The sequence below is a fragment of the Pan paniscus genome, chromosome 4, assembly GCF_029289425.2.
Source record: "Pan paniscus chromosome 4, NHGRI_mPanPan1-v2.0_pri, whole genome shotgun sequence".
Lineage (NCBI taxonomy): Eukaryota > Metazoa > Chordata > Mammalia > Primates > Hominidae > Pan > Pan paniscus.
Genome location: NC_073253.2, coordinates 85,231,730 through 85,256,511, shown reverse-complemented (window position 1 = coordinate 85,256,511; position 24,782 = coordinate 85,231,730). Strand labels below are relative to the sequence as shown.

Sequence of the window (24,782 nt, the reverse complement as noted above, 5' to 3'; positions counted from 1 at the left end):
TAAACTATCAACCTAAAATTCTATACCTATTGACAATATCCTTCAAAAACGAATGAAACAAAATATCAACAAAACCAGATAACTTTTTATTTTTAGCCTCATATTACTATGAGGTTTTAAATGGTTTATTTTAAATGGTTTATTTAAATGGTTTATTTTAGGCAGAAGAAACATGAATTAATATGGAAGTTTTGAGATGCAACATAAAATAAAGGGCAGCAGAAAGTATAAAATGTGCTACTTCTAAATGTGTACTACTGTCAAAACAGATTTGTGGAGTATAATGCACACTCACATAACACGACCCACATACACATAGGTGCACAGTAGATGTGTATGAACACAAAGATAGATAGATATAATAATAAACAATAGTACCATATGCAATGGGAGGATGGAAATTCAAATAGAAATTTTGTGGTGTCATTTAATTACCCAGTAAGTTGAAAGAACTATAGAGGCAAATTAAAATCTACAATTAACCTCATTAAGAAGCTTAAAATAATGTATAACTACAAAACTACATAGAAGTAAAAAGCAATTTAACAATCCAAATTAGAGTAAGGAAATAAAGTCATATGGTAAAGACATGGTAAATAGAAAGCAAATGTTAAACAAATATATCAGTAATTATAATCCGTTCAATTAAGTAAATTTTATAATTAAATCAAAAATGTTTTCCAGAGGGAATATAAAGAAATAACTAACGCTTCGTAATTTATAAGAAACCAACTACTACAAGATAAGAAAAATGGAAAACAAATAGGATCGAACATATATAGTATGTGAGCACTAATGAAAGCTAGTTTAACTCTTGTAAGTGTGATGAAGAAGGCTTTAGAGAAAGATTTAACCGAGGGAAAAGCAAGGTTGCACCTTAATGATCAAAACTTAATTCTACCTGGAAATACAATATTTAATTTTGCATGTACATGCACTTAATGTACATAAAACAAAATTTGAAAACTAGAATAAATATTCAAGCCCATAAAAAGTTAGTTTTTAACATACTTCTCTCAAAAATTTTTACAGCAAGCATATTATAATATTAAAAAGATGTAGGATTTTACAGCCTAATACAAAATTTGACATATATGAAATAATGCATCCTACAACTGAAAAGTACATTTTTTCAATGTACTCAGAATATTTAACTGTCAATTTGCTTGGTCACAGAGTAAGCCCCATTTAATTACAAATATTTTAAAATATGTGCTATGATCTCTCTACATATGGAATTAAAATAGAAGAAAAATAACAAAAAGTTAACCAAAAAATAAATCTCCAGCTGGACATGGTGGCTCACGCCTGTAATCCCAGCACTTTAGGAGGCTGAAGCTGACAGATCTCCTGAGGTCAGGAGTTCAAGATCAACCTAGCCAATATGGTGAAAAGCCATCTCTACAAAAAATTTAAAAATTAGCCAGGCATTATAGTGGGTGCCCGTAATCCCAGCTACTCGGGAGGCTGAGGTGGGAGAATCGCTTGAATCTGGGAGGCGGAGGTTGTAGTGAGCCAAGATGACGCCACTGCGCGCCAACCTGGATGACAGAGCAAGACTCCGTCTCAAATGAATAAATAAATAAATAAATAAATAAATAAATAAATAAACAAATCCCCATGTGTTTGGAAATTAAGCAAAACACATGAATAACTTATGCATGAAAAATTTAGTCACCACATAAACATAAAATAATTTGAACTGAATACTACTGATATTATTTTATGAGGCCAATGTAAATTTGATTTAATAACCTGACAAAGGCATTTTAATTATTAAAGATAGATGAAATATCCCAAAGAAAATATTAGCAAATCTAATACAATGATACACAAAATTGTGAAAAAAATCTGGACCAAATTTATTTTAATCTAAAAGTGCGAGTTTGACTTGCCACAGAACTGAATGTATTCACCCAGTTAATATTATTAAAAATAAGTCTATCATCATCTCAATGTAAGCAGACAATGTTGATAGTTAACATAAATTTGTGGTTTTTAAAAACTATTAGAACATTCAGAGACAAAAGGATATTTCTGTATTGAAAACAAACTAGTTATCTATTAATAACCTACAGAAAACAATTTCATCAGCAATTCTTTTATTCTCTGAAATCAGGCAATTTTAAGAATGTTAGCAATCTATGAATTTTACCAGTATTAAACAATATACATATGGTCTCAGTGTTTGTAATAAGAAAATAAAAAGAAATCAAATTTAGATAGATTGACCAAGAAATGTAACTATCTGTAACTATCATTATTCTCAGACAATTGTGAACACAGTACCAAAATTATTTAAAATTTAATTATAAAAATTCAGTTAATCAATGACTTCAACAATATCACTGATTTTTTTCCCATAGGGTGGAAACAAAGCATTGGAAAATAAAATTTTCAAAAATAATACTGCTTATTTCATTATTAAAGTACTGGGAAAAAATCTTTTAACATGGTAAAACCCTGTCTCTACTAAAAATACAAAAAATTAGCAAGGGATGGTGGCACATGCCTGTAATCCTAGCTACTTGGGAGGCAGAGGCAGGAGAATGGCCTGAACCTGGGAGGCAGAGATGGCAGTGAGCCGAGATCGTGCCACTGTACTCCAGCCTGGGTGACAGAGCGAGATTCCGTCTCAAAAAAAAAAAAAAAAAAAAGACTTAAATGTAAAACTCAAAACTACAGAAACCCTGGAAGTCAACCTAGACAATACCATTCTGAACATAGGAGTGGGAAAAGCTTTCTGGACAAAGACACCAAAAGCAATTTCCAAAGAAGCAAAAATTGACAAATAGGATCTAATAAAACTAAGCTTCTGTACAGCAAAAGTAACTATCAACAGAGTAAACATACAATGTACAGAATGAGATAAAATATTTGCAAACTATGCATCTGACGAAGGTCTAATATCCAGGATCTATAAGAAATTTAAACAAATTTACAAGAAAAAAACCCCATTAAAAAGTGGGCAAAGGACATGGACAGACCCTTTTCAGAAGAAGATATACATATGGCCAACAATCATATGAAAAATAGCTCAGTATCACTGCCCGTTAGATAACTGCAAATCAAAACCACAATGAGATACTATATCATATCAGCTAGAATGGCTATTATTAAATAGTCAAAAATTAGTATGCTGGTGAGGTTGTGGAGAAAAAGGAACATTAATACACTCTTGGTAGCAGTGTGAATTAGTTCAGCCATTGTGAAAGCAGCATGGCGATTCCTCAAAGAGCTAAAACATAACTATCATCTGACCCAGCAATCCCGTTACTGGTATATACCCAGAGGAATACAAGTCATTCTACCATAAGAACACATGCACACTAATCATCACTGCAGTACTATTCACAATAACATTGACATGAAATCAACCTGAGTGTCCATCAGTGACAAATTGGATAAAGAAAATGTGGTACATACACATCATGGAATACTATGCAGTCATAAAAAAGAATGAGATCATGTCTTTTGCGGGAACATGGATGGAGCTGAAGAGGCAAACTAACACGGGAACAGAGAACCAAATACTACATGTTCTCACTTTTTAGTGGGAGCTAAATAATAAGAACTCATGTAAACAAAAAAGTTAACAACAGACACTGGGACCTACTTGAGAGTGGAGAGTGGAAGGAGGAAGAGCCAGTAAAAATTGCTATTGGCTACTAGGCTTAGTAACTGGGTAATGAAATAATGTGTACAACAAACCTTCATAACACGAGTCTACCATTTACCTATATAACAAACTTGTACATGTACCCTTAAACCTAAGATAAAAGTTGAAAAAGAAAGAAATAAAAATCAATATATGTCCCTGAGAATATTAACTTTCAGAATTCAGTGTATTATATTATAAAAAATTGGTTGAATTTCTTTTCCCTAATAATTCATTAAGCAGGATATGTACAGATACACTTACTGAGTGAGTTACACTAAAGTTACTGGCAAATTGCTAGTCCATGGAAGTTCTGGAGTTAATAACACATGCCACTCTACTTATCCAATAGAAAGTATAACTGTGCTCTAGTTTACCTATTTCTACGTGTGACTAATAATACATACCTGAGTAGCATTTGCAGAAAACAGGATTAACTTGTACAACCCCATCTATAATATGAATAGATTGCACTAAACAATCTTAATAATAACTTTGAATGTGAACTTAATAAAATTACAGGCTTTCTAGCATCATCATCATGTGACTGCAGTTTCATCTAGCTGACACTAGGTGGAGGATATATTAAATAAGTAACGTTTGACTTGAGGCCAATATTTTCAAGTGTTTCGACTTTTAGAGAATCCCAAGACAGCCATTCTTCAAATATTTGATCAGTTTTGATTTATATGAACTTAATTTAAGACCAAAGTCAGAAATAATTAACGTAATTATAATTACTAAATTTGAACTGCAAGAATTATAAAAAAATAACTATATGATGAACTCCAAACAGAACATATTCTGAGCACTTTAAATTATCTCTGTGATCTTGGCAAGATTTTTTGCATCTCTAGGACTCTCTTGGGTAAAGTTACATTAGTGTTTTTTAAACATATTTAGTAGGAGAATGCTTTTGAAGGAAAAATAATAATATACACACACAAAAAGCTATTGATGTTTAGGATAAATTGGGTGTGGAGTATACTTGCTTCTCCCTTTCCTAATCTTCCATCTGATATCATTTCAGGTGCTGCCATTAAAACCAAATTTTCACAAAACACTCTAAAAATCACTGACCCTTGCTTTTCCTTGAAGATTTCTGATGAAATATTGTTGCTTTTCCTAGGTAATTGCTGCCCAAACCTGCTAAATTAAGCATTATCTGGAGCTTTGTAAAAAAAAGATAATAACAATACTGATGCCTGGGTCTTACATCAGAGTACATAAACTGAATCTGTGCAAATGGAACCCAAATATTGTTACTTAAAATACATTATCCTCTAATTTGGAAGTATAATATTATATACATGTAATATTATACATGTAGCTTTAACTCTTTAATGTCTTTAGAAATCTGAGTTGTTTATTAAGCTCTTGTATTAGTCCATTCTCACACTGCTATAAAGAACTACCTGAGACTGGATAATTTATAAAAATTAGACTTGGGAGGCCTCAGGATACTTACAATCATGGCAGAAGGTGAAAGGGAAACCAGGCACATCTTACATGGGAATAGGAGAGAGAGAGAGCAAAAAGGAAATGCTACTTTTAAACCATCAGATCTCATGACAACTCACTCACTATTAAGAGAATAACATGGGAGAAACTGCCCCCATGATCCAATCACCTCCCACCAGGTCTCACTCTCAACATGTGAGGATTACAAATCAAGATGAGATTTGGGTGGAAACATACAGCCAAATCATATAATTCTGCCCCTGGACCCTCCCAAATCTCATGTCCCTTTCACATTTCAAAACTCCTAGTGCCTTCCCAACAGTTCCCCAAAGTTTTAACTCATTTCATGATTAACTCAAAAGTCCAAATCCAAAGTCTCATCTGAGACAAGGCACGTCCCTTCCACCTATAAGCCTGTAAAATCAAAAACAAGTTAGTTACTTTGAAGGCAAAATAAGGGTACAAACGTTGGGTAAATATTCTTGCTTCAAATGTAAGAAATTGGCCAAAACAAAGGGGCCATAGGCCCCATGCAAGTCTGAAACCCAACAGGGCATTCATTAAATCTTAAAGCTCAAGAAAAATTCTCTTTTACTCTAAGTCTCACATCCAGCGGACACTAATGTGAGAGGTGGGCTCCCAATATCTTGGACAGCTCTGTCCCTGTGAGAAATAAGTCAAAGAAGATTATTTTTACTCTTCAGAGTAGAACCTCCACAGTTCCTTTCATGGGCTGGCATTAGAGCCTGTGGCTTTTCTAGGCACACGGTGCTAGCTGTCAGTGAATCTACCATTCTGGGGTCTGAAGGATGGTGACCGTCTTCTCAGAGCTTCACTGGGCAGTGCCCCAGTGGGGGCTCCAACCCCACATTTCCCGTCTGCATTACCCTAGGAGAGGTTCTTTTCTCCATGAGGGCTCCATGCCTGCAGCGGGCTTCTGTCTGGACACCCAGGCATTTCATACATCCTCTGAAATCTAGGCAGACTCTCCAAAAAATCAACTTTTGTCTTCTGCACACCCACAGGGCTAACAGCACACGGAAGCCACCAAGGCTTGCACTCACTGAAGCAACAACCTGAGATGTATCTTGGCCCCTTTTGGCCACAACTAGAGTTGGAGGAGTGGGATGCAGCGTGCCTTGTCCCAAGACTGCACAGAGCAACCAGAGCCTGGCCCATGAAACCATTTTTTTTCCTCCTAGACCTCCGGGCCTATGATGGGGGAAGCTTTCATGAAGATCTCTGAAAAGCTCAGAAGACATTTTCCTCATTGTCTTGGCTATTACCATTTTCTTCTTGTTATTTATGGAAATTTCTGCAGCCTTGATTTCCTCCCCAGAAAATGTTTATTCTTTTCTACCACGTGGTCAAGCTGCAAATTTTCCAAACCTTTATGCTCTAATTCCCTTTTAAGCATAAGTTCCAATTTCAAACAATCTCTTTGTGAACACATGTGACTGTATGCTTTCAGAAAAAGGCAGGTCACATTCTGAAAGCTTTGCTGCTTTTAAATTTTTTATGTGAGGTATGCTAAATCATATCTCTTAAGTTCAAAGTTCCCCAGATCTCTAGGGAAGGAGAAAAATGCTGCCAGTCTCTTTGCTGAGGCATGGTAAGAGTCACCTGTACTCCAGTTCCCTACAAGTTCTTTATCTTCATCTGAGACCACCTCAGCCTGGACTTTATTGTCCATATCACTATCAGTATTTTGGTCAAAGCCATTCAAGTAGTCTCTAGGAAGTTCCAAACTTTCCTTCATCTTTCTGTCTTTTTCTGAGCCCTCCAAACTGTTCCAACCTGTGCTGGTTACCCAGTTCCAAAGTCACTTTCACATTCTCAGGTATTTTTATTGCAATGCCCTACTACCTCAGTACCAATTCCATGTATTAGTCCATTTTCACACTGCTATGAGGAACTACCTGAGACTGGGTATTTTATAAAGAAAAGAGGTTTAATTAACTCACAGTTCCACATGACTGAGGAGGCCTCAGAAAACTTGCAATCATGGCAAAAGGTAAAGGGGAAGCAAGGCACATATAATATGGCAGTAGGAGAGGGAGAGCAAAGAAGAGAGTGCCACTTTTAAACCATCAGATCTCATGAGAACTCACTCACTATCAGGAGAACATCATGGGGGAAAGTGCCTCCATGATCCAATCACCTCCCACCAGGTCCCTTTCTCAATACATGGGGATTATAATTTGAAATGAGATTTTGGTGGGGACACAGAGCCAAACTATATCACCTCCATAAATGGCTTGAATAATGATTACATTGGCAAATGTACATGTAAGAATATACAGGTAAGATTATATCTCTAATTATATTATTATTATTTTCTTTGACACAGCATCTTGGTCTTTTACCCAGGCTGGAGTGTGGTGTGGTGGCACAATCAAAGCTCACTGCAGACTTGAACACTTGGGCTCAGGAGATCTTCCCCCATTAAGCCTCCCAAGTAGCTAGGAATACAGGTGTGCCATCAAGTCTAGCTAATTTTTTAATTTTTATAGAGATGGGGTCTTGCCATGTTGCCCAGGCTGGTCTAGAACTCCTAGCCTCAAGCAATCCTCTTGCAACAACCACCCAAAGCACTAAGATTACAGGGATGAACCACCACAACTGGCTTCCATTTATACAATTTATGCCCAAATGTGAACTGCTGAGAGACTTAGCTAAACATGTAACTATCCATGATCAAGTAAGCCTTGTCATAACAGGAATAGAAACAATAGGCTAAACCCAAGCCTTTTTAAAGAGACAAAATGACAACAATTCTTCCTTTCTACTCCATTTACATTTGTATGCCTCATATATGTTATTTCATATTGCTATATTTTCCTGTACCCTATTATTTTCTGGAAAAAATTTAAATCAAATTTTAAATTTAATAATCTTAATCACTGGTTTTGCTTTTTGTTTAGGTGATCAGATAATTTTAAGACAAAATTATAAGAATATATACATTATATTTGGAAAGTTATTGCTTTCATCACAAAATATTGAGCAAATTTCTTCATATTGGATCATGTTTTTCTCTTCATTTTAATATTTCAAGTAAAATGGTTCCTTCAAAAATAATAAAATTGACCCTAAATATATTGAAATTATTACAGATTTAACTATGACAGAATAATATAATCAAATGTCAAAATGGTAAGTAATACTAGTCACACTGACATGTGAACATATAAATAGAATGTATTAATCTTTATTAAGATAACTTTAATGTATGAACCATCTTTTAGAAGAAATACAAACTTGCCTTTTAAAAATAGTCACTTTTGAGATTTTTAAAGCACATATCTCTTAAATTACATTGGATAAATTTGTTATACCAGTTTTTTAAAATTCAAATATGTATTAAATAGACACAAAGAAGATTGAAATATTTGGAAATTATAAGCGGTAGAAAGTATAAGGTGATAAAATCCATTGATATGGTTTGGCTATGTCCCACCCAAATCTAAACTTGTTTGTGTCTCTCAGAATTCCCTAGTGTTGTTGGAGGGACACAGGGGGAGGTAATTGAATCATGGGACCCGTCTTTCCCACGCTATTCTCCTGAGAGTGAACAAGTCTCATGAGATTTGATGGGTTTATCAGGGGTTTCCATTTTTGCTTCTTCTTCATTTTATTCTCTTGCCACCACCATGAAAGAAGTGCCTTTTGCCTCCCACCATGATTCTGAGGCCTCCCCAGCCATGTGGAACTGTAAGTCCAATTAAACCTCCTTTTCTTCCCAGTCTTGGGTATGTCTTTATCAGCAGCGTGAAAATGGACTAATTTTATGTTGCTTGAAGTCAAAACTAAACTATGGAATCTGTTCTTCGTTACAGATGAGTACAAGCTCCTCCATCCTCATTACAAACTCCCTTGTATCAAACAATATGAGAAGAACGGCCCACCATCCTGTCCCCTTAGACAAATTAAAGTTATTTGGCTCTGCATCACTTTTGAAAGAAACCCCTGTAAAGAAATTATACCATAGAATTTCTGCCAAATTCATGAATCTTTTTTATTATCTTTTGGCTTTTATATACTTTGATGATTTAAAAAGATTGAATCAACCACTAATTTAGGGAAAAGGTAAATATAATACAAAGACATTTCCCCTGGAAACATTTAAGTGTGAGTTGCCACCATAAAGACCCATTACCCAACTTTAGTTTGTATTTTCCACAAATAAAATTCCTATGCTGCATGACCACAATACAACCAGTAATATCAGAAAACCAACATTAAGGCCAGGCATAGTGGCTCATGCCTGTAATCCCAGCGTTTTGTGAGGCCAAGGCAGGTGGATCACCTAAGGTCCGGAGTTTGAGACCAGACTGGTTAACATGGTGACACTTCATCTCTACTAAAAATACAGAAATTACCCAGGTGTGATGGCTTACACATATAATCCCAGCTACTCAGGCAGGAGAATCATTTGAACCTGGAAGGCAGAGGTTGCAATGAGCCAAGATCGTACCAGCCTAGGCGACATTGCACTCCAGCCTGGGAGAGAGTGAGACTCTGTCTCCAAAAAAAAAAAAAAAGAAGAAGAAAGAAAGAAAAAAGAAAACCAACATTAATACATTACTACCATCGACTCCCTAGACCCTATTTAAGTTTCACTGGCTATCTCAATAACGTCCTTCCTAGCAACAGGATTCACTTTACAGTGAAACATTCCATACAGTTGACATATCTGTTTATGCTCTTTCAGTACAGAATATTTTCTACCTTTTGTTTGGACATATGTGACCTTCACACTTTGATGATTATAAGTCTGTTACTTTATAGTATATCCCTCAATTTGTATTTGTCTGCTCCTTTCTCATGGTTAGACGCAAGGTATGCACGTTTAGTGAAAATATCACAAAGAGATGCTGTGCTCTCTTTACAAGCTCTCAGGTGATGCATGTTTTTGATTTGTCCTGATGATATTCACACTGATCACTTGATTAAGGTAAAGCATGCTTGGCTCCTCTACTATAAAGAAAGAAACACTCTACAAATTTACCATTCTTAGGTATTTTAGGGGAGTTTATTTTGAAACTATGTTTCTAATTAAGCTTTCAATATATGCATTTACTTATTTATAACAATATGGGCTCACGTTTTTCTCTTTGATTCAATGAGTAGTAATCCATTTTGCCATTAATTATTTAAAATCTCAAACTGACAACAATTTAATCTTTCAGGATGACCTTATTATCCTTTCAACATTGTCTTAATTTTTAACAATATATATTCCAGGATCATCTTGTAATTTTTCTGCACCAGCTCCAGAATCAGGCCTCATGCTTTTCAATGGAGCATGTTATTGAGAACCAAGATCTGGGGGTTCAGTGTCCTCATTGCGATTAGGGTATCACTTGTACCAGTTGCTTGGCCTCTCCCTCTGTCTGTCTGTTTCTCTGTCTCTCTCTCTCCATATATGCATACATACACATTTATATTGATTTTTTTTAGATTCCATGATTTCATTACTGATACATCCAGTTTAATCATCAGGCTTCATACTTGTTTATTTCCATTCCATATTTTTAATCCATTCTCTGGCTTTGAGAAATTTGGCACCTGGTTTTGTTTTATTTTTTCAACTTGTTTTCTTATTTTATCAATTCTCTGTTTGACCAATGTCGTATCTCTTCCACCTTCTTCCTGACACAGATTCCTCTTCACCATGCTTGTGCTCTGACATCCTGTGCCAAAACGGCATTTAAAATCCTTAATTACATGAGAAAGGAAGAGAAAAAAACAACAGATCAAAAAACAAACAAATGCTTAAAATCTTGCATCATTGTAACACTTCAAAGTTTACTCCAGTATTTTTTCTCAAAAAAAGTGAAACAATGTATATTATGTGACAAAGATAGAGCAAATGTTTTCTAAACTGATGATAGCTCTGAGAGCTTTACCCTAAGTCACATTTGTTTGTGTGAGAGATTTGAAGATCTATCATCTAGTTGTCAATCCCTAGCATATTACGACACTCAACTTGTCATCTCTTATTCTGTGTGATTCATTCATTCACTCATGCATTCAACAAATGTTCACTGAGCACGTATTTGAAACTGAAGATGCCAGGGTTGTACAGTTAGTCCTAATCCCTTCACTCTTGCACCTTATCTTAGAATGGTGAAAATAAAAATAGAGAGAAATAAACAAATGATAATATTGTGATGGGTTGTGCTATGCATTATGTGGGAAGCAATTTTCTGAGAAACAGAATACCTAGGGAGACCACATTTGGATTTAGTTGTACAAAGACAATTTCTTTAATACAATGATACACAAAATTATAGTAAATTGGAAATATAGGTAGAAATAGAAGAGGCTTTATTTTGTCCACTATTGTGTATATGAAAAACCACTGATGTATTTCAAATAGGAAAACAACATTATCAGATTTATATTTTATAAATAAAGATCTGTAGTTCTATGGGGTACACATTACAGGACATTTTAGCTTAGGCCAAGGGTCACCAGTGATAGTCTGTAGCTTAAATCTGACACACTGACTGTTTGTGTAAATAATATTATATTGGAATGTAGCCATCTCAGCCTGTTTTCTGCTGCTATAAAAGAACACTACAGACTAGGCAACTTATAAAGAACAGAAGTTTATTTGGCCAATGCTTTTGAGGGCTGGGAAGTCCAAGAGTTTCTTATCATTTGGTGTTGGCAATTGGAAAGGGTCATCCCATAGTGGAAGGGCAGAAAATGGATGGGTGAGAGAGAATGAGAGAGGGCAACAGTACGTGAGACAGAGAGGAAAAGACGATGGAACTCCCAAGATAACAGAGCCAGTTTTGAAAAAATGGCATTTGTTTATTTAGGAAGATGAGGTCCTTAGGAGCTAATAGCTTCCAATAAGCTCCATCTCTTAAAACTGCCACAATGGCAATGAAATTCCAAATTAAGAACATTTGGGGGGCACATTCAAACTAAAGAAGTAGCCATCCTCACTTTTGTATATATTGTATATGACTGCTTTTTTCACTCTAATGGCAGAATTAAATAGTTGCCACAAATACGCAGTGATCCATGAAGCCTAAATATATATTGTATGTATCTTTCTAGAAAATGTTTCTTGACTCTTGATTTAGGCAAAAAAATAATAGTACCTGGTTACCAAGGTTTTGGTAATATATATGGCAACACTGGGACAGATTTGAGTTCTAAGTTGATAAGGATGAAAATAGAAGATAATTCCTAGTTTTGCAGATTTACGTGTTGATAAATTGTGGTCTTTTTTACTGTGAAGGTGCCATGATTTTTATATTTCACATTTCAATTTTTCTTTTCCTTATACTTTCCATCTCTATTCTGAAATTTCTCATGTGTTTATGTGTGTTGCCTTCCTAGCAGCTTTAACATATTAATCCCAGTTGTTTTCCTTAGCCATTATCATGATTAATTTTTTCCCACTACTCAGAAGTTGAGCAGGTTTGGGATTTTGTCTTTGTCTTCCTTGCATCATTAATATCTTCAGTGTCACCATGTGCTTAATGTGGGCTGTGGTTTTCTAAAGGATTTTCTTGCACTATGCTTAGCTTTAGGTCTTCATCATGTGCTTGTACCTAGAGAGGACATCATTCTATCCTCTTTTTTCCCTCCCACAGCTATAGATTGCTATTGTTTGTTAATTGGTGCTGGCTAACCTGGTGGGGGTTGAAGAAGGTGAATTTTCTCTGGGGTCCAGTTTTAGTCTCAGTCTTAGGCAGATCCTGTGTTACTAAGTCTCAGATGTGGGGTTTCATCAGGGTTTCTGCCACTTTCATATCACTAAGAGCCTTCTGATTCTCTTGGCAGATATGTAATTTTTCCCTTTCCCAGGGGTAGAGGACTTTTTTCTTTTCCTTTTTCTCCAGCTGTAGTAAATCTTCTCCTGTTCTCTCAGAATAACAAGATGGTTGCTCCTGTCCCAGCAGTTTAAAGCTTTTGCTCCTTGGAGGAAACATGATGTAAACAAGACTTTCTCCTTTCTGCGGTAGCAGCTGCTCCCCTTCTCCGGTACAGCTCTGTGGAACCAACTTTCTCCAGTCTCCCAACCTGCCCCCAACCTCATTCTTTCTCATGAGCCCCTAGTGGAGGTCATTGGAGCAGAGCCTGAGAGTAGACGTGAACCCCCCTATGTCTGTGGCAATGAGATATTGCATGCTCTCACACTAACCAGTATTGGTACGGCCTTACAGTTCAACCACTTATTTTAATCATTATTGTATAATCAAGGCCTCAAATGGTGGGCCTATTGAAAGCAGGAGGCATATAGTAACTATTTTTAGAGCAGGAGGCATGTAGTAACTATTTTTTTAAATTAACCCATATTTTACTGATATTAATTCATTATATGCTTATGTAATGTGTTTCAATAATTTTCCTATATGTGAGAATTCTAGTTTTTATTATCGCCAAATATGGTGCATGTGATTTTGTGTGTGTGTTTATTCTGTGTTTACAGTTAAATTTATTTCTGCAGAATAATTTTCCAAAAATAATATTACTTGCTTGAGCATATAATAAGCACATTTAATTTTATTTAAAAATATCCTCCTGGATAATGTTTCTAAACACTATAGCATCTTACAGTTCCACCAGTAATGTATGAAGACTCCCATGTGCCCTGCTTGAACAGGCACTGGATATAATTACATTGCTTGATTTTCCAAACTATTCATTGATATTGTAATATTTTTGATAATCTTTTCCCTAATTATATAAAGACTTTGTATGTGTCAGTTAGATATTTGCATCATTTTCTGTGGAATTTGTGTTTTTAATTTTGACCCATTTTACATAGGATTATTTAATTTTTCTATCATCATTAAAGGCTATTTTAAAATATTGGTATCTAATATTCTCCATTAGATGCTGTCTATATCTACTTTTGACCTTTAGTCTTTGGGCAAAATCTTATATAATTATAAATCTAATACCAATGTATAATGGGAGATGATGAATATATAAGGAGACCTATTATTAGTCTTTTAAAAACATTAATTGGACTTAACATAGTTGTAATATAGCTGGAATATCCTTATTACACTCTTCTTTAAACTTTGGTATGTGTCCATATAGCACTTTTCATACCAAAGTTTCTACCTGTTTTCAGTGGCCTTTTCAGATAGAGATCAAAAGAAGACTATGCAATATAGATCCCTAACACAGAGAAAAGATCTGAAGCAGGAAATCAAAGAAGTTCCCCTGAGATTTCATTTTCTCATTTATTCTCACTGTGGGGAAGAATAAAAATGTTAAATTTCAAATTCTAAGAAAAAGATTAACCAAAAATTGCACCGTAATAAATTCAGTGCTCAGATTTTAATCTACCAACAAATTGATGATTTAGTATTTTCATAATTTTTCTATCACCTAGATTACAATGACATTATCTGCCTTTTTTCATATATATATATTACAAATATGTATGTGTGTGCTTGAGTTATTTGAAATACTGTACTGCAGATCAATATCTTATGCAAATTCTTTCATTTAATCCTGATAGTAATTTTGAGATGCGAATAATCTTTTTTCACATTTTACAACCCAGAAAAATACCACAAAAGGCTGTGTCACTTTCAAGATTACACAAAGACTGGAATAAGGGAGGTGAGACTAAAAGTCCATTCCTATATGTTTGAGTGAATTTCTCTTTCCAAACATAATTGATCATATTGAGATGGCCACTTCATGTATCAATCACAGAGATGATGTTGTTTTCTTTCAAGATATACTTGCATTTTACTTCCTGTCTACACTACTATACAGTTATTCTGATGCAAAGATGGTCATCTTCCTACCCTGCTACCGGGTAAATTCTTCTGTCTTGCTCCTTATTGTATTCCAATACCTGGCACAGAGCCTGGATTCAAATTGAGGAGTTCTGTAATAAATGTATTCGAACAAATGCTATTCATGAACGTTGAATGGTACTAGCATGAATAAAAATAACAAAAGCCTTCTCTTTAGTGGCTAGAAATTGTTCCAACATTTTTAAAATAAAATTTATTACATATATACTTAATTGTGTTTTTAAAGTACTACAAAAATAAAGTTACCTACGATTTTATCTTAATTTTGTTAGTGGATTAAATACCAGGACACATATGAGAAAATCAACATATGTTATCATTGCAGAATATCTCATATATTGTTTATTTAAAGTATACATAAAATTTGTGTGCCTTCAAGCCTATAGTGAATTAAATAAATAAATATTATATATAATGTACAGCTTATGTAAACTAAATTAAAAACATTAAAATTTTAAATGCATGTGACTAATTCGTTATCTGTATCAGTATAACCCATTCACTAGTATAAATTATCCAGCTTGTTAAACATTTTATTTAACTAAATTTTAGTTCACTTACTCTTCCTTTTAATGGAAAAATAAAAAATTTCAATTTTTACATTAAATAATCCAAGTATATTATAAAATATGAACTCAATTATTAAAAATAATTTGATGGTTTCTATAAGTTTTGTACATGTATTGTATAAGATTTATGTCTATATGTATAAATATACTCTAATTAAATCATTAGAGTATGTTAATAAATCAAGTTGTGAAACACATTTTTTTCTATTTACCCATTATGAGATTACTATGTAATATTTGGATTCAGTAAAATCATAAGTGACAATCTATTCTGCACTTATTCTAAATCTGCTAAGATTTATCAAAAACATTTGTTCTAGTTATTTAGAAGTAAAAACATTTTTATTTATTTTTCTTGAGTAAATATAGTTTCTTAAAACTAAAATAACTGCCTAAAAATGCTTGATTTTAGGACACACAAATTTTTTTTTTTATAATATGTCTTTTCTCTGGGAACTTGAAGGCCATGTTTGTAAATAAAAAAGAAATAATCAACATATCTTGACTTAAATTATGATTGATAAATCTTAAAGGAAAGATAAATCCAAAAATTATGATGAAATAAATAATGAATATTTAAAAACTACAAAGATGTATTGAAAATTATAAAAAATTTAAAAGTAGACATGGATTATGTTGAACTGGGTATATATGTTTGTAGACAGATAAGGGTATAGTTTTGGAGAAGGTAGAAATATATATTCATCTGGAGGAGAAGTATATTTTATAAAAAACACAACACTGTTTTGATATGTATGGTACGAGGGCAAAACTAGGTTGTACATTATACACTTTTTTAAAAGACCATATTAACTAATAAATAGAAAATAGACACTATCTTAAATTGCATTCATTAGCCTTTTTAAAGTATCACGAATGGGGACAAATGTGCTCACAAGAAAATCTCTTAAAAGAGGTGAGTACATTCTCTAATCAGTCCTTTGCTCCTAATTATAACATAAGGGAGGATGTCCATTTCAGTTAAATAACAGAAGCATCATTAAGGGAATAAGTGGAATGTTCATAAACCAGGTCATTATTATTGTTTAATATTCATTATTTAGGTAATTATGGGTCATCTAGGGCTAACTTATCATCTTCCTTTTACAGGTGTGTCTCTATACTCTATATTAGGAAAATAATAAGAAAATTTAGAGCTTTAAAAAGTTCTCTAGATGGCTACATTCAGAACCTTCAAAAACTGCACTAAAATTTTATTTTTTCATTCTAAAAATTATTCTATCACTGACTCTACAAATATCTATTCAAATTCCTCTTAATATATGTGCTGTAATCCAGCCACTAGCACAGTTTTGAAGAAAGATGATGTCCTGTTCTTAACTAGATTGGGTGCTGATGTCAGAGTAGAAAATATACAATTTAAATACACATTAATTCCATAATTTCAGATAGTGATAAAAATAGAAAAAATAAAACTAGACAATTGTTTCTGGGAGCCAGAGGTCAAATCTGTTTGGGTGGGTAGAATTGGACTCAGACAAAGTAAATGAAAAGGACAAGGCCCTAAGCCAGAAATAAATTGAGAGTAACAATCAGAATTTTAGCATGGATTAAACATAATGAGGAAAGGATGGCTGGCTATTGACATAAACAGAAGTAGGAAATATACCCTATCTTCTTGAGAGTGGTAATCTAAAATATTTAAGGGCTGGAAGAACAAATATGCTTCTGTGGGTTGTCATGAAGTATCACTATAAGTTAAAGCATATTTTCCTCTGATATGGCTTGAATGTATCCCCACCCAAATCTCATTTTGAATTGCCACGTGTTGTGGAAGGAACCTGGTGGGAGGCAATTGAAATGTAGGAGCAAGTTTTTCTCGTGCTGTTCCAGTGATAATGATTAAGTCTCACAAGATCTCGTGGTTTTAAAAATAGGAGTTTTCCTGCACAAGTTCTCTCTCTCTTTGCCTGTCTCCATCCATGTAAGACATGATTTTCTTGTCCTTGCCTTCCCCCATGATTGTGAGGCTTCCACAGACATGTGGAACTGTAAGTCCATTAAACCTCTTTTTCTTCCCAGTCTCAGGTATGTTTTATCAGCAGTAGGAAAACAGGCTAATACAGTAAATTGCTACCAGTAGAGTGGGGTGTTGTTGAGAAGATACCCAAAAATATGGAAGTGGCTTTGGAACTGGGTAACAGGCGGAGGTTGGAACAGTTTGGAGGGCTCAGAAGAAGACAGGAAAATGTGAGAAAGTTTGGAACTTCCTAGAGACTTGTTGAATGGTTTTGCCCCAAATGCTGATAATAATATGGACAACAAAATCCAGGCTGAGGTGGTCTCAGATGGAGATGAGGAACTTGTTGGGATTTGGAGCAAAAGTGATTCTTGTTATGTTGTAGCAAAGAGACTGGTGGCATTTTGTGTCTGCCCTAGAGATCTGTGGAACTTTGAACTTGAGAGAGATGATTTAGGGTATCTCACAGAAGAAACTTCCAAGCAACAAAGCATTAAAGAGGTGATTTGGTTGCTGTTAAAGGCTTTCAGTTTTATTAGAGAATCAGAGCATAAAAGTGTGAACAATTTGTAGCCTGACAATGCAATAGAAGAGAAAATTCCATTTTCTGAGGAGAAATTCAAGCCAGCCACAGAAATTTGCATAAGTAACGAGGAGATGAATGTTAATCCCCAAGACAATGGAGAAAATGTCTCCAAGGTCTGTCAGAGGTCTTCATGGGAGATGCTCCCATCACAGGCCTGGAGGCCTAGGGGGAATAAATGGATTTGTGGGCTGCGTCCAGGGTCCCCATGCTATGTGCACCTTAGGGATTTTGTGCCCTGCATCCCAACCATTCCAGCCATGACTAAAAGGGGCCAAGTTACAGCTTGGGCCATGGATTCAAATGGTGCATGCCCCAAGCCTTGGCAGCTTTCACAAGGTGTTCAGCCTGCAGGTGCACAGAAGTCAAGAACTGAGGTTTAGGAACCTCTGCCTAGATTTCAGAGGATGTTTGGAAATGACTGGATGTCCAGGCAGAGTTTTCTGCAGGGGCAGGGCCCTCATGGAGAACCTCTGCTAGGTCAGGGAGGAAGGGAAATGAGGGGTCAGAGCCCCCACACAGAGTCCCTACTGGGGCACTACCTAGTGGAGCTGTGAGAAGAGGGACCCCATCCTCCAGACCCCAGAATTGTAGATCCACTGACAGCTTGCACTGTGTGCATGGAAAAGCTGCACACACTCAATACCACTGCATGAAAGCAGCCAGGAGGGAAGCTATACCCTGCAAAGCCAAACAGGCAGAGCTTCCCAAGGCTGTAGGAGCCCAACTTTTGTATCAGTATGACCTGGATGTGAGATATGGAATTAAAGGAGATCATTTTGCAACTTTAAGATTTGACATCCCAGCTGGATTTCGGACTTGCATGGGGACTACAGTCCCTTTGTTTTGGCCAATTTCTCCCACTTGGAATGGCTGTATTTACCCAATCTCTGTACCCTCATTGTGTCCAGGAAGTAACTAACTTGCCTTTGATTTCACAGGCTTATAGGTTGAAGGTCCTTGCCTTGTCTCAGATGAGACTTTGGACTATGGACTTTTGAGTTAATGCTGAAATGAGTTAAGACTTTGGGAGACTGTTGGGAAGGCATGATTGATTTTGAAATGTGAAGACATGAGATTTAGGAGGGGCCAGGAGTGGAATTATATGGTTTGGCTGTGCCCCCACCCAAATCTCAACTTGAATTGCCATGTGTTATGGGAGGAACCCAGTGGGAGGTAATTGAAACATAGCAGCAAGTCTTTCCTCTGCTGTTCTCATGATAGTGAATAAGTCTCACAAGATCTGATGGTTTTAAAAATGGGATTTCCCCTGCACAAGCTCTCTTTTCTCTTGTCTGCTGCCATGTGAGATGTGCCTTTCACCTTCTGCCATGATTGTGAGGCCTTCTCAGCCACGTGGAACTGTGAGTCCATTAAATTTCTTTCTTTTGTAAATTGTCCAGTCTTGGGTATATCTTTATCAGCAGCATGAAAACAAGCTAATACAGCCTCTAACCACGAAAACCACAGCAGCTCCTAACCAGATTGTGCTAGCAACTTATTCCAAGTGAGTGTTTATATTTCATACTATAATGAGAAATTCTGATCTTATAATTTTAATGAAAACATAGAAACAGAGCATATGTTTCACAAATTACATAGTTATACCCTGTAATTTTGACACTTTGTAATATTTAATAGAGATACCACATGCTTTCCTCCTTTGAAAATTTGTGTGTGGTTGAGAAAGTCACACAAACCTTGCCTGTCTAAGTCTACACTGGGTAATTATGGATTGTTTGGGGGCCTGTATTCTAAGGAGTGGAAAGAAATGAACTGAAGGCTAGAATGGCTCTTCCAGAGTTTCTTTTAAGAAACATAAAGCCGCTAATGTTTCTACATTCTTAGGTAAGCCAATAGATATTTTCTTAAGACAGAGTCTTGCTGTATCGCTCAGGCTGTAGCGCAGTGGCGCAATTTTAGCTCACTGCAGCCTCTGCCTCCTGGGTTCAAGCGATTCTTGTGCCTCAGCCTTCCAAGTAGCTGGGATTACAGGTGTGCACCACCACTCCTGGCTAATTTTTTGTATATTTAGTAGAGAAGTGGTTTCTCCATGTTGGCCAGGCTGATCTCGAACTCTTGTTGTCAAGCAATCCACACTGTTTTTCCTTTCAAAGTGCTGGGATTACAGGCATGAGCCACTGTGCTCAGCCACCAATGGATAGTATTTTAGCTGATTACCTCTTGAGGTATCCCTGATGAGTTACAAAAATGTCATAAGCTTTGGGTCTGGGTGCGGTGGCTCATGCCTGTAATCTCAGCACTTTGGGAGGCCAAGGCAAGCAGATCACTTGAGAGCAGGAGTTTGAGACTAGCCTGGCCAACATAGTGAAGTTCGGTTTCTAATAAAAATACAGAAATTAGCCAGGTGCGGTGTTCAGCACCTGTAATCCTAGCTACTTGAGCGGTTGAGGCAGGAGAATCGCTTGATCCCTAGAGGCGGAGGTTGCAGTGAGCCAAGACTGCACCATTACACTCCAGCCTGGGCAAAAAGCAAAACTCTGTCTCAAAAAAGAAAAATGTCGTTAAGTTTCATAAGTTACTGAAAATTGGGTAACAACACCATCATACATGCTAAGATTTTCTGTACCAATGTAGAATTGAAATATGGTAATTCTCAGAGTGTAACATTGAGCTAGTAAGGTAAGCTGGAGAAATGTTGATGGTCACACTACCTTCTGATTCAGGATCCTTTCAGCTGCCAGTTTTGCCAGTTGCATATTGCTTCAGTCGGAATAAATTCTGGGATTTTCTGTAGTGCCTCTTTGTGCCATAGAGTCTGGAAAGGAAAGAAAAAGATTTCCAATATTTTCTCAAAGCTAAGAGCCTCAGAGTAGACACAGAAGATATAAATGCAAAATCGAGCAATGTGAGATAACATTCATCTGGGAAGAGGCCATCTCTTTTCAAGTAGAGCAGTAGTAACATATGTTTTTTTCTGGGGATGCCGCAGTGGAGTTTCTAGTACACAGTCTCCATCACCATGGAGGTTGCAAGTTGGGCAATGATATAGTAAAGTCACTTTTCCTGATGGGGAGACTCAAAGTTTTTTGCTTCTCTATTCCATAAATTCTAATCTTAATAATCTGTAATATAATTCTGTGTGATTAAGCTAGCTAGAGTTTGCAATACAATAAACAAATCTGCAATAGAATAAAACAGTTTCTGACAAATCAGATTATATGGCTTAAGCAAATAGATTTATTGAGAAATGAAAATATAAAAACAAGTTAGTTATCTTCAAAAATGCCTGGACCCAAAGGTTCAAACAGTGTTTGATTTTCCTCCTCTACTTCCATCTAGTATTCACTCTTAGGCACTATCTATGTGGTGTCACAACTCAAACCTATGCATCTTACAATCACAATAAAAAACACTTTTACTCAAATTTAATTAAATTTCATGCAACTCATTCTCACTGGATTAAGTGTAGACCCAGACCCATCCCCAAACCAAGTACCATGGCTAGGTTGTAAAACAAACAGACCAGTGCAAGGCCATGAGCCCGCCTCTGTAGCAAGGATGAGCAGGACTTCAGTCCCATTTGGACTACATATATGAGCATGAAGAGGGATGATTTTCAAAAGAAACTAACTATTACCAAAACAGGAAAATGGATGCAGGGCAAGAAAATACAAGCACACAAAACCCTCTCCCAACAACCTCCCTCACTGTCTTTCTCACATACACACATATTACATTAAGAATCTTGGCCGGGTGTGGTGGTTCATGCCTGTAATCCCAGCACTTTGGGAGGCCGAGGTGGGTGGATCACCTGAGGTCAGGAGCTCGAGACCAGCTTGACCAACAAGATGATACCCCATCTCTACTAAAAATACAAAAATTAGCTGGGCATAGTGGTGGGTGCCTGTAATCCCAGTTACGTGGGGGGCTGAGACAGGAGAATTGCTTGAACCTGGGAGGTGGAGGTTGCAGTGAGCTGAGATCGTTACACTGCCCTCCAGACTGGGTGACAAAGCGAGACTCTGTCCCAAGAACAAAACAAAACAAAACAAAATGAAAAAACAAAAAAACCTTAATTTCAGAAAAAAGGAAATTCAAACATTGTTGATAAAATCTATATATTTTGATATATAATGTCAGTTATTGCAAAACTTAAATGTCAGTTATTGTAAAACTTAAAACACAAATAGGTTTCATTTGTTTTTGTTTTTAAAGAGGAGTGTTACTTAAGCTGCAATTCTAAAAAAGTCTTGATATCTAGAAATGCTCTCTATGACTCGATGATTTTAATTGTGATTTATGAAATAAAATATTTCTAGGCTTAAATCCTAAATCAGACACTTATTAATGTATGACTTTTAATAATATAATCTACATAAGCTATGGTTTATTTAGCTTCAAAATATCAGTAATAGCACTTAACTGAGCTAGTGTAAGGAATAAGGTAAATTTCTTGGGAAAATTTAATTGCCTAATATATAGTGTCTTTGGTCGCGATGACTACATATGATTGGGGGAGGGAAATAAATGTATTAATTGTGTAAGTGAAAGGTGAAATCTCATAAAATTAGAATTTCACAAAGTTCGGTGTCATAAAATGTTGTGTTCTATTGTTTTATATGATGTGCCTCATATATTTCTTGAAATTTAAATAATTATTTATTAATTGGAGCTATATGACATTGATTTATATATCAAAATTTGCAATATCATGTAGTTGAATCTCAGGAAGTACAGATAATAGGTATTAAACATATCGGATTTCTTCCTCAGCCTTTCTGTGGCCACAAAAGCATTTGTACAAATTGAATAAAATGAATGAACGTTAATGTGTCAGTTAGTGTAAGTAAGGCATGAGGAGCTTAAAATACATTATACCATGTCTATTCCACTAATACTATTTTGTAGTGAAGTTAAAGCTAAATTAACCATGTGTGACAAATTTGATGGCCTAAAAGAAGTGACTAAAATCATACAAGAGAAATGAATACAGTTGCTATTGTCTTGGTAAATTTGTGGACACAGTTCTGTTCAGATTATATATGAACTGCATGAATATAAATTCGTCATTATCATCTACTGGAAATACATTCTACTTTGGTAATGGATATGATAGTGATAAGTATGAATTTAAATTAAACAAAATAAAAATTTTTTTCAAATACTGGGCAAAATATGAAAAAATGTTTTACGACAAAATACAAAAAAGGCCTTATAGATAAAAAGTCAATACATATATGCCTATAAAAAAGTTTCATCAAAAATTTCTATAGTGAAATTAGATACCAATACAAATCTGAAAATAATTAAATCACAAGTAGAATATAGGCATCCTTTCATATACACAAGATAGGTTACAGAAAGGATGAAAGTCATCCTTTCATATACACATGATTGGTTACTGATTTGGATTGATAATCCAAATCCATGGAAACTCAAGTTCCTGATATAAAATGGCACAGCATTTGCATATAGCCATTGCTCATCCTCCGGTATACTTCAAATCATCTCCAGATTATTTATAATACATAATTCAATGTAAATGCTATATAAATAGTTACACTGTATTTTTAAGTATTATTATTTTTGTATTATTGTGTCATTATTTGTATTGTGTTTTAAAAAAACTACTTCCAATCCATAGTTGGTTGAATCTGTGGATGGGGGGACCCATAGACTCCCAGGGAAAACTGTACTTGAATATAGAACAGTAATCAGAGGCCCCCAACGTGTCTTTCCTTCCCACTGTATTTATCCTTTACCTGCTCTGAGCACTTTGTCTTATCACACTTTTCTCTCAGTTCCTACTCTATTGAAACACAATAAACGAACACAAAATGGAGGGCAAAGGGGAATCAAGAACAGAAGCAAGTCAGGGACTTGAGTGAAAAGAAGAAACATATTTCAAAGCAATGTGGTTTTTGATAAAATTATTTGGATACAAGGCAAAATAATGATAATGAAGAAGTTAGCCATAGTATAAAATAAGGAAGCCAGGAATAAGCTCTAGAATCTAAAATTCTCTAGGAAATAATAATATGTCTCTTAGTCACAGTTCCAGGCACTCAATATCTTTCAGGAATATTCCCAGGATTACTCAGCTTTTTATTTACAAAGTGTGTTTAATTATTAAGTGTGATCTTACATTATATAAGACATCATGTACTAAGAACAAAGGCTAAAATGATAAATAAAATTGGCTGATTCTTACTAAATTGGCTTATAGTGAGTGGGAGGTGATTCTGATACCCGAGATGTAAGCAGTCATGAAGGTGCAGTGTTGTTAGCAGCTTGTGGTGGACAAAGTATCCATGTTCTCATTCCTCAAAGTGAGGAATATGTCATCCTATATGACAATGGGAAAATAAGTTTGCAGATGAAAATAATTTTGCTAACAAGCTGATTTATAAACAGAAAAATTATCCTTCATTATTCTGGTGGGTCCAATGTAATCAAACTGGTTCTCATAAATGAAAGAGAGAGACAGGAGAGTCAGTCTGGAATCATCCACTGTGAGAAGAAAATGCCATCCTCCATTGCTGGTTTTGAAGATGAAATGGGGCCACCAGCCAAGGAACGAGGGAAGCACCTAGAAGCTGAAAAAGCCAAGGAAATGAATTCTATCCTACAGCCTTGAGAAAGGAACACATCTCTATTGACACCCTGATTTTAGCCAAATTAGAAATGAGTCATACTTCTGATCTACAGAACTGTAAGATCATACATTTGCATTGTTTTAAGCCACCAAATACATGGT

The 24,782-nt window shown here is 35.5% G+C and overlaps 1 long non-coding RNA gene across 1 annotated transcript in view; it reads right to left on the bottom strand.

The window, feature by feature from the left end:
- The window catches only part of LOC112439842 (uncharacterized), an 84,838-nt gene that overhangs the window by 9,476 nt on the left and 50,580 nt on the right, over positions 1-24,782 (bottom strand). Inside the window, exon 4 of the long non-coding RNA XR_008955594.1 lies at positions 20,737-20,840. This is a non-coding gene — a long non-coding RNA (uncharacterized LOC112439842). The remainder of the gene's footprint in view (positions 1-20,736; positions 20,841-24,782) is intronic.